Consider the following 9007-nt stretch of genomic DNA (forward strand, 5'->3'; position numbering starts at 1 on the left):
TTGGGGATTCATCTGGGCAGCAAGAAATAAATATCAGGGTAACACTACCTGCTCTCCAGGAGGTCAGAGCAGCATGCCTTATCTATGGCTGCCCGTAGTGAGCTTCATGTCCAAGTAGGACGCAGGTGGCGCTGTGGTCTAAACAACTGAGCCTCTTGGGCTTGCTGATAGGAAAGTCGACGGTTCGAATCCCCACAACTGGGTGAGCTCCCGTTGCTCTGTCCCAGCTCCTGCCAACGTAGCTGTTCGAAAGCACACCAGTGCAAGTAGATAAATAGGTACCACTGCGGCAAGAAGGTAAATGGCATTTCCATGCACTCTGGCTTCCGTCATGGTGTCTCATTACACCAGAAGCAGTTTAGTCATGCTGGTCACATGACCCAGAAAGCTATCTGTGGACAAACATCAGCTCCCTCGGCCTGAAAGCAGAGATGAGCATCACACCCCATACTCAAATTCGACTGGACTTAACTGTCCAGGGGTCCTTTACCTTACCTTTACCTTCATGGCCAAGGAAGGATTCACACCCACGTCCCCCCCCCCTCGCCCCAGTCCAAGCCCAGTCCTCTCTCTGTAATGCCACGCTTCCCACTTCCAAGTTCTCACGGGAACTCTGATTCATTCAAAGCCATAAGCTTTCAGTTCAGGAGTCTAATCTGAATGCACTCATTTACCCATCTGGTTTTCTAACTCCCCTGATACCCAAATGTGCAATCAAATGGGCGAGGCAGCTCAAATCCACTTCCCTCGATCGGCATCCCCCCTACCTGCCAATGACATAACCCTAAATAACAAAAGATTTTATTTTTTTTACTCTCAAAACCAACGAGATAATTATCTGATATGTTTCAGTGCTACATACAGAGAAATGAAACTAATTTTTGTCTTAAAAGGAACCTGGCAGCTGTTTAGCTATGCAGCCAACGTTTGAATAAAACAACCCCACTTTGTGCTTGATGTCTGCCAAATGGCTTGCTGTTATTTTCAGCAGTGTGTGTGTGTGTGTGTGTATGCCAGTTCACAACCACCACCGACTATTGTCGATGCAATGAATAGCCAACAACAATTTAAAGTAGCAGGCTGCTATCAGCATTGTTCTCCTGTTCAGATGCACCGGGAACAACGGTGTGCTTTCTGAATACTGTAAGGAAATGCAATTCTCTTCTCGGGATCCTATCAGCAACTTTCATCCCAACCTGAATCCCACAGACAATGAATGACAGCTTGAGCTGTCCATGCTGCGCCAGAGAAGTTGTATCTATGGGTCAAGGCTGCAAGCTCAGATTTCCTGCCCCAAAGAATATGATTTGAGGACTTCATATATTCTTAACCCTTTCATTTCCTGAATGGGAAACCTGGACTTTGAAGTCATCTAATCTTCCTTGCTGTATTATATTATATTGTTTTAATTAGTGTTTTTATAGTTGTTTTGATTTTAAATGGAGTGCCCTATCTGGGTGGATGGAGCAGCCAAGTAATTTCGTTGTCCCTGAGAGGGGGCAATGACAATAAAGATATTATTATTATATTATTATTATTATTTACATACACAAAATGCAAAAATGGCTGGCTTACACAAGTTGCAGTCTTCCTGGGGGTTGTTTGGTGGCTTTAAATATTTTGGCATCTTTTCTAGGCAGGGTAGAATTTCTTTCCAATGATGTCATGGTCCTCAGTTTTTGCTGTAGAGCCTTTTCCTGGGTATGGAAGCCAAACCTAACAATGAACATGTAGCAAACACAGGTCTGATTCCCACTGCTTGCATGGCGCTCTTGTGTTTGCTGCAGTCAAGCTGATCCTCGATCATTGATTGCTGCAGGAAACGCAGAAAGCACAACATGGAGATGTACTTCCTCAAGTGTGCAGGGGATATGCATCAAGGACCAATCACAGCTTCCAGGTGTTTGAAAGTTTGTGATGCACAGCTCCTATTCACTCTTTCGCAAAATGCTGAGAGGCAGAAGGTGCTAGAGACTAGCCAGTGAGGGCTGCTTATTCATGCTGGGCTTGTAAACCTCCCAGAAAGATCTGGCTGGTCACCATGGAAATGCTGGGTTAAATGGACCTTTGGTCTAACCCAGCAGAGATCTTCTTTGGTCTAACCCAGCAGGGGTGGCTATCTGCCATGGATGCTTTACCTGAGTTCCTTGCATTGCAGGGATTGGATTAGATGATGGGAGTCAACCCTACGCAAATCTAGAGTGGAGTTGCTAAGGCAGTTGGATGGTGTCTTGTACACCTCTTTCCGGCAAGGCCTGCAGCCCAGCTGGTGCCAAATGCATTGCTCTGCTTTCCTTAGGACCATATCAGTGAGGCTGAGAGGGGTTATCTTCTCATCTGGGCAGCTCAGAACCTCCATACACACTGCCCAATCTTGCACCTGGGAGAAGTCACTACGGTGCTGCTAACACAGCAAAAACAACATGGGGGGGGCAGCACTTACAAGTTTGACACTCCCCCCCCCCCCGGAGGCGCACTCTCAAGACAGATCCAGGTATTAGTGTTGTGCTGGTCTTACCCCCAAAGGATCACAGCAGCCCACCTTATATTGTTCTATATGAAAGCCATAAGAGTCAGTCAAAAAGCAGGCTACAAGATGGTGGTTTTGCAAACAGAAGAATCCAATAACAATCCATTTTAATCTGGACCTAGTTTATGTCCCTGACCTCCCATTTTCTAAAACTCCCCCCTGCCCCACTTTTGCTATACGTCACCCTTCCTTTCAAACTCCCCAGCATAGAGATATATTTTGCAGCATCCTTTCCTCTGCCTCATCTTTCTTCTCTACCAAGCGTCCAGAAAGGGATATTTGATTGTATATGCATTTCCCTCTCTGTATAAAGTAGTCCTATTGTGCGGCTTCTTCACTGGCAAACAGCAAGGCAACAATAGCCATATTGAAGGGCGATTAACTTCAGGGACAGCAGGCCCCAGAGCAAACAATGAAAGATCTCAAGCTCTGAAAACAGCATTGATTCACGGAATGAAACAAAAGTTTGACACCATTGGAGAGAGAGGGGGGAAAAGGTAAGGAGCAACAAGGTTGTGACACCTCTGGCATACAAACGATTTACATGCCATTAATGTACGTGGATTGCATGCTACAATTAGGCCAGCATTTAAATATGTGTTAGCCTTGGCAGGCTCTGTATTATCACGCTGAATTTATGTCGCCTCCAAGGTAAAGAGCATCTTCGCATTGTAACACACACAACTAGTATAACGTGTCAAGTGCATTTTCAGCAGAACATTCAGAGGGGGAAACAATGTTTTGCATCAAACAGGGCTTGCTTCATTTCAATGTCCCTCTGCTCCCACCCATTCCAAGATGTTCCTACACGTCCATTCGACCGGATGGTGGTTTTCAAGGTATCTTTATTTTAAATTGTTCTACATTTTGTCTTGCACGCTCCCCCTCGACCTTTCGGAAGCATCAAGAGTTTATTCAAAGTAAAACAAGATATGGGTGGGGAAGCATGCAAGGAGGATTAAAAAGGGGTAATGTGTGGTTAACCCAAGGCTGTGTGTGTGTGTGTGTGTACACACACACACACACACACACACACACACTCAGCATCACTATAATAAAAAAGCAGTGATGCATGAGAAGGCCTGTTTCATGCCTGCATGTTTATCCCCAAATGACTGAAACTTCCTGTGATGTCTTATAGGCATGGATGGGCCATCACAGACTTAAGGCCAGAGAGGAAAGATCCATAGCTCAGTGATGAAACAATCACATAGCAAACACATGGTGGTCACTTCCAGATGGCCTGTTTTATTGAGCATCCATCCTGACCTGTTTGCACAAAGTTTGTTGGGAGGTTAGGTGGCATCTGCTGTATGCTGAGTATTCATTCTGATTTGTTTTGCAGGGCTATAGACGCTGCGCCAAGCAATTGTTGTCTCACACATTCCGGCGCATTTTCCCCATCACTTCCCTGTGTCTTTTGGGATGGCGGCAGTGGGGGAGCTGGTCTGTTGTGCAAGAGCTCCAAATCAGCTTTAATTGGCTGAATTTGCCGGAACGTGATTGAAAATAGCAACAGCCAGAGAACCTCACACCATTCCAAAAGCAAAGCTGTTTTCATTTATGGTATGAAAAGTTACGAGGTTTCAGCAGGAAAAGACGGGATGTGCACGGATCGGAAAGGAAGCAGTATGTCTACCCCGTGACTTATGTAGGTGCTAACAACACTGAAAGCAAAATCACTTATAGCTACTCCAATACCATAATGAGCGACAATCATCCCGAATGTACAATGAAAGCTGTGTCTGGATGGGCCCTTTGTCTTTTGCTGCTCTAGTGTAACATGAACCACCTTCTGGGATTTTTTGCAGGTACCAGATGCCTTTGCTTTCTCTAAGCGGTTAAGGATTCTGACTGGTATGTCATCAATGTCTACCCCATCCTCTCCTAATCTTTGTTTTCTACACATCCCTGCCCCAAGAACGTCCAGGCTAGCGGGTAATACTGGTTGCCAGAGGGGCTTTCAGCAGCGGACTATTTTGTAACAATGACATTGAATCAACACTGGATACATGACCTTTATGGATTCTGGCTCTTGCCAGGAGTGCGTGAGGCATTCACAATGAAAGGCACGGCCACTTGTTATTCAGTCTGGACCTCAGACAATTAGCATGAAAGCAAAGCAGCAACTCAGTAAGATATTTACATCTCCCATGCAGAAAATGTATTTAAAAACTCTTCGACAAAGTGGGTGGGGTATTGTGTTTTTATTGCAGCGGGGAGCGAATGACCTATACTGACTGTCTTGCACATCTTCTAGAAGAGCTACAAATCTTCTTTGATTTTACTAAGCTTGTGTTCCAATGATTCATGGTTTTAAAAACAAATTAGTGTATTCCTTATTTGCAGCAGAAATAACAACTAGACCTCACAGCAGCAAAATCAGGGGCGGGGACAAGGAGAGAAGTTATTTGCTTTGAATGTTTTTATTCAGGAGAATGGGTTTTGCTTCAATTAAGCTAAAAATAAATTTGTGCAGCAAGTTTGGTCAAATGAAGGACCTGAGGTTTATAGCTGCAAGAAGGCCCAACTTCACTTTTGGGTGCTCCATAGATTCTTGTTAAAATCCAGAGGGTCTCAGCTTTCAACAGCCCAGCACTGACGGCATACCTTCCCTGTGAAATGAAGGATTATTATGATGTAGAGCAAATTCACTGAATGGACCATAAACATTACAGGCAGCTCATTTCTGATGCTTCCCTCTGACAAGCAAGTGAAGTTTCAACACACAAAGTCCGCTCTGACTGTAATGCAGTCTGATTGAAAATATCCCTCAGGGGAAGGTTTTAATGATTGTTAAAAAGCCTTGACAGCCTCACGTCATACTATGTCCATGTTACTGAAAGCTACAAAGCAACAGCCTTGCTTTAATTGTTAATTTTTTGTTTAGTGAAGAGTGGAAAACTCACGCTGGACAAAGCCAAGGTCAATGGCAAAGATCACTGACAGTTATCACTCCTGAAGTATCTTGGTATCTGAAGAAGTGTGCATGCACACGAAAGCTCATACCAAGAACTGACTTAGTTGGTCTTTAAGGTGCTACTGGAAGGAATTTTTTTTTGTTTTGACTATGGCAGACCAACACGGCTACCTATCTGTAACAGTTATCACTCCTGCATTTCAGTGATGGGGCACACCTCTGGAGAACTATCTCACGTACAGTTCTGCCCTGTTGCAAAAATGAAAACAATGAGGAAATACCACAGCCAAGATCAAAGGTACTCATCCAGCTCTTGTGATGTGAAACTATACAGGTGCAACAACTAGTGATTCTAGCTTTCTTCCAGCTGCCATATTGACTGAGCATTCATCCTGATTTTGTGGCCAGGGAAATTAACTGATGCTGCATCAAGACAATGCCATCCCTTGCTTTCCAGTGCATCCTATCCTGTTCATTTCTTCTAAATCAGGCTTCCTCAACCTTGGCCCTCCAGATGTTTTGAGACTACAGTTCCCATCATCCCTGACCACTGGTCCTGCTAGCTAGGGATCATGGGAGTTGTAGGCCAAAAACATCTGGAGGGCTGAGGATGAGGAAGCCTGTTCTAAATGACAAAAGGGAGGTTGGAGGTAGCTAAAAGGTAGTCTTTTTAGAATCTGACTGAAACATTTGCTTTAAAGCAGCCCCTCTCAGATGTTCTGGACTACAGCTCCCGTGGGTGGGGCTGGTGAGAAATGTGTCAGTTTGCATTTCTTAGTGCAGAAAGTATTGACCTGATGTGTAGAGATCTTTCCTATTCTACTTGATTCAAGAGGGTTCTGGAAGCTTCTGTGTGTGAAAGAAACAAGCAGAAGGTTCCTGATGTTTGGGTTATTCCTTCAGAGAAGCCGAGCACAGCTGGTTTGAGCTGGTTCTCTTCTCTCTGTCAAGGTCATACTGACTATAAAAGTAAGGCCAGAAGGAGCCTGGGTTTCATTTTCTCTTTCTATCTCTCTTCCTCCTGAAGTGGTGTTCTGTACATAGTATGCTTAGTGTTAAGGTTTAGACTTAATAGAAGTTATTGTAAGTTAAGTCTGCTGCAACTGGATTTCTTATGGACAGTGCCAATCCTGAATGAATTGGATTTGTGACCATTATGCTCATTTGCCTTCAGTAGCAGTAAAGCTCTGCTGAATGAAATGCAATTGCCTCTGGTCTATTGGGGGGGGGGGAGAGAATCCTGCAACATGTAAGTTTTTACTCTGCTAACTATACATTGGAATCTACTATATATTGAGTAGAATTTCATGAAAAATGTAATCCATCATCTGTCGTGGATGTTTTAGCTGAGATTCCTGCATTGCAGGGGATTGGACTAAATGACCCTTGCGGTCCCTTCCAGCTCTACAATTCTATGTTTCCATGATCTGGAGTCCCTAGTCTAGGGAAGGGTGTTTTACACAGTAAGGTGGTTGTTCAAACCTGGATGAAATCCAGAGATCCATGCAGGTGTTTCTTACCTTTACCTATGAAGGAAAACATTCTGTGTGTGCATTTTCCTTTGAGATCTTCCTTGCATAATCTAGAATGCCCACCACGTGCCACCCAGTTGGCCAAAATCATGCTGTCTGCAACAAAGGTAAATCCATGTTCTCCACAATGCCATCCCCAACGATTCTGTGGAGCTATGATAAGGGTTATTGGAAGTAGCTGCACAAATATCTCCATTTATGGTGGGATGCGATTGGGCACATACCAGGAGAAGCTGAAGGAACTGCAGCTGCATTGCAGGGCATTGCATTGTGTGACCTTTGATGTGCCTTCCAGAACTAAAATTCTACTATTCTATGACTGCATATAGGCTTCATTCAGACATGTGGGTTGCTGTTTTGTTGTTGTTTAGTTGTTTAGTCGTGTCCGACTCTTCGTGACCCCATGGACCAGAGCACGCCAGGAACTCCTGTCTTCCACTGCCTCCCTCAGTTTGGTCAAGCTCATGCTGGTAGCTTTGAGAACACTGTCCAACCATCTCGTCCTCTGTCGTCCCCTTCTCCTTGTGCCCTCCATCTTTCCCAACATCAGAGTCTTTTCCAGGGAGTCTTCTCTTCTCATGAGGTGGCCAAAGTACTGGAGCCTCAGCTTCAGGACCTGTCCTTCCAGTGAGCACTCAGGGCTGATTTCCTTAAAAATGGATAGGTTTGATCTTCTTGCAGTCCATGGGACTCTCAAAAGTCTCCTCCAGACCATAATTCAAAAGCATCAATTCTTTGGCGATCAGCCTTCTGCTATTGCTGTTTTAGCTTTCCTGGTTATAATTCTAGTGCTTCTCGACCAGTTTCCAATGTTCCTTTTACACTGCATTAACACTTGCATTATGGAACTCTAGTTTTTTTATTGTCATGAGACCATGTTGTTGCACTAAATTTCATTCACACCAGTGGGTGTGGTGTGACACAACAGCAGACATAACTAGATGTCTTGCCACCCTTTATGCACAAGCATGCTTCTGTTCCACCATGGTTTACCCATGAAAACAGTCGGAAATAACTGTTGGAATACTGCCCCCAGTTTTGTCATATGGTATGATCCATGAAAACAGCAGGAGAATTACAGCACAAAACTCCCCAATGGGTTAACAGGGAGGCTAACAGATTCCCCCCCCCTCAAACCAAGTAACACAGAATAAGCTCTAAACTTCTGCTGGATCCCCCCCCAGATTTTCAGAAATGGCTTTTATGATCAGATAAAACATGGAATTTATTAACACCAGAAAAGTGGGAGTAAAGTTACGTCTGAATGCAGTCATAGTTTACCCTAAGAAGAAAGGGGTGGGAATGAGGTGTCAATAGATTTTGTTGTTCCTTAGTTCAGAGACAACTAGTGAAGCCAAAGTGTTGACTAGTACACGTTTGGGAGAGCTTTTTTGTGTTTTGGAAGAACAATCTCTTCACCTGATTTGATTTTCTACAAAAACCCAGGTACTGGAGGGTGTATTACGTTTCTTGCTTTTGGAGGGATTTTTTGCTCATTCAAATGATCCTAGCATTTAAACAACAAACAACAACAAGTATATAATAGAACATGCATCCAAACTTCCAGTGTCCCAACACATGGGCAGCAGAATACACAGCACAGGTGGGGAAGGAGTCTTATTATTCATGTTCTGCAACTGTTGAATGGTTTCAGCACTTAGTCATCATGGGATGGGGTTGCAACTTTCTTCCTATAGGCAAGAAAGTAGTTTGTTGAAAGTCCATTATCAATGGAAGAGTCTTTGGCAGCCTGTAATTTTGAAACGAGGGCAGCGAGCTCATTCACATTGACCAAAACACTAAATATTTATGAGTTCCTGAAGTTAAATGGCAGGAGCAGGATTGGATTCTTATCCACACCAAAGAAGCATCTTCTAATTGTCTTCCCAGGTATGGATGCAATCAGGTTGAGGATATTGTGCACTACCTGCTAATTTGCCCCTAATATACAATGCCCAGATAAAAAAATTCTATTGCCTGTTCTCAACTGGTTCTCAGGCTGATCCCCCCAGGACGTGACTGTTG

General features: G+C 44.1%; 1 long non-coding RNA gene across 1 annotated transcript; it reads right to left on the minus strand.

Annotated features, from left to right (window-relative positions):
* Window positions 1–4937: 4937 nt before the first annotated feature.
* Window positions 4938–5477, minus strand: LOC310851689. Its single transcript, XR_014567791.1, has 2 exons — window positions 5440–5477; window positions 4938–5145 (listed from the first exon to the last, which is right to left on the minus strand). It is a non-coding gene; the product is annotated as an uncharacterized lncRNA (long non-coding RNA).
* Between the last annotated feature and the right edge of the window lie 3530 nt (window positions 5478–9007).

Source organism: Podarcis gaigeae, assembly GCF_964106915.1.
Source record: "Podarcis gaigeae genome assembly, chromosome: 1".
Classification (NCBI taxonomy): Eukaryota; Metazoa; Chordata; class Lepidosauria; order Squamata; family Lacertidae; genus Podarcis; species Podarcis gaigeae.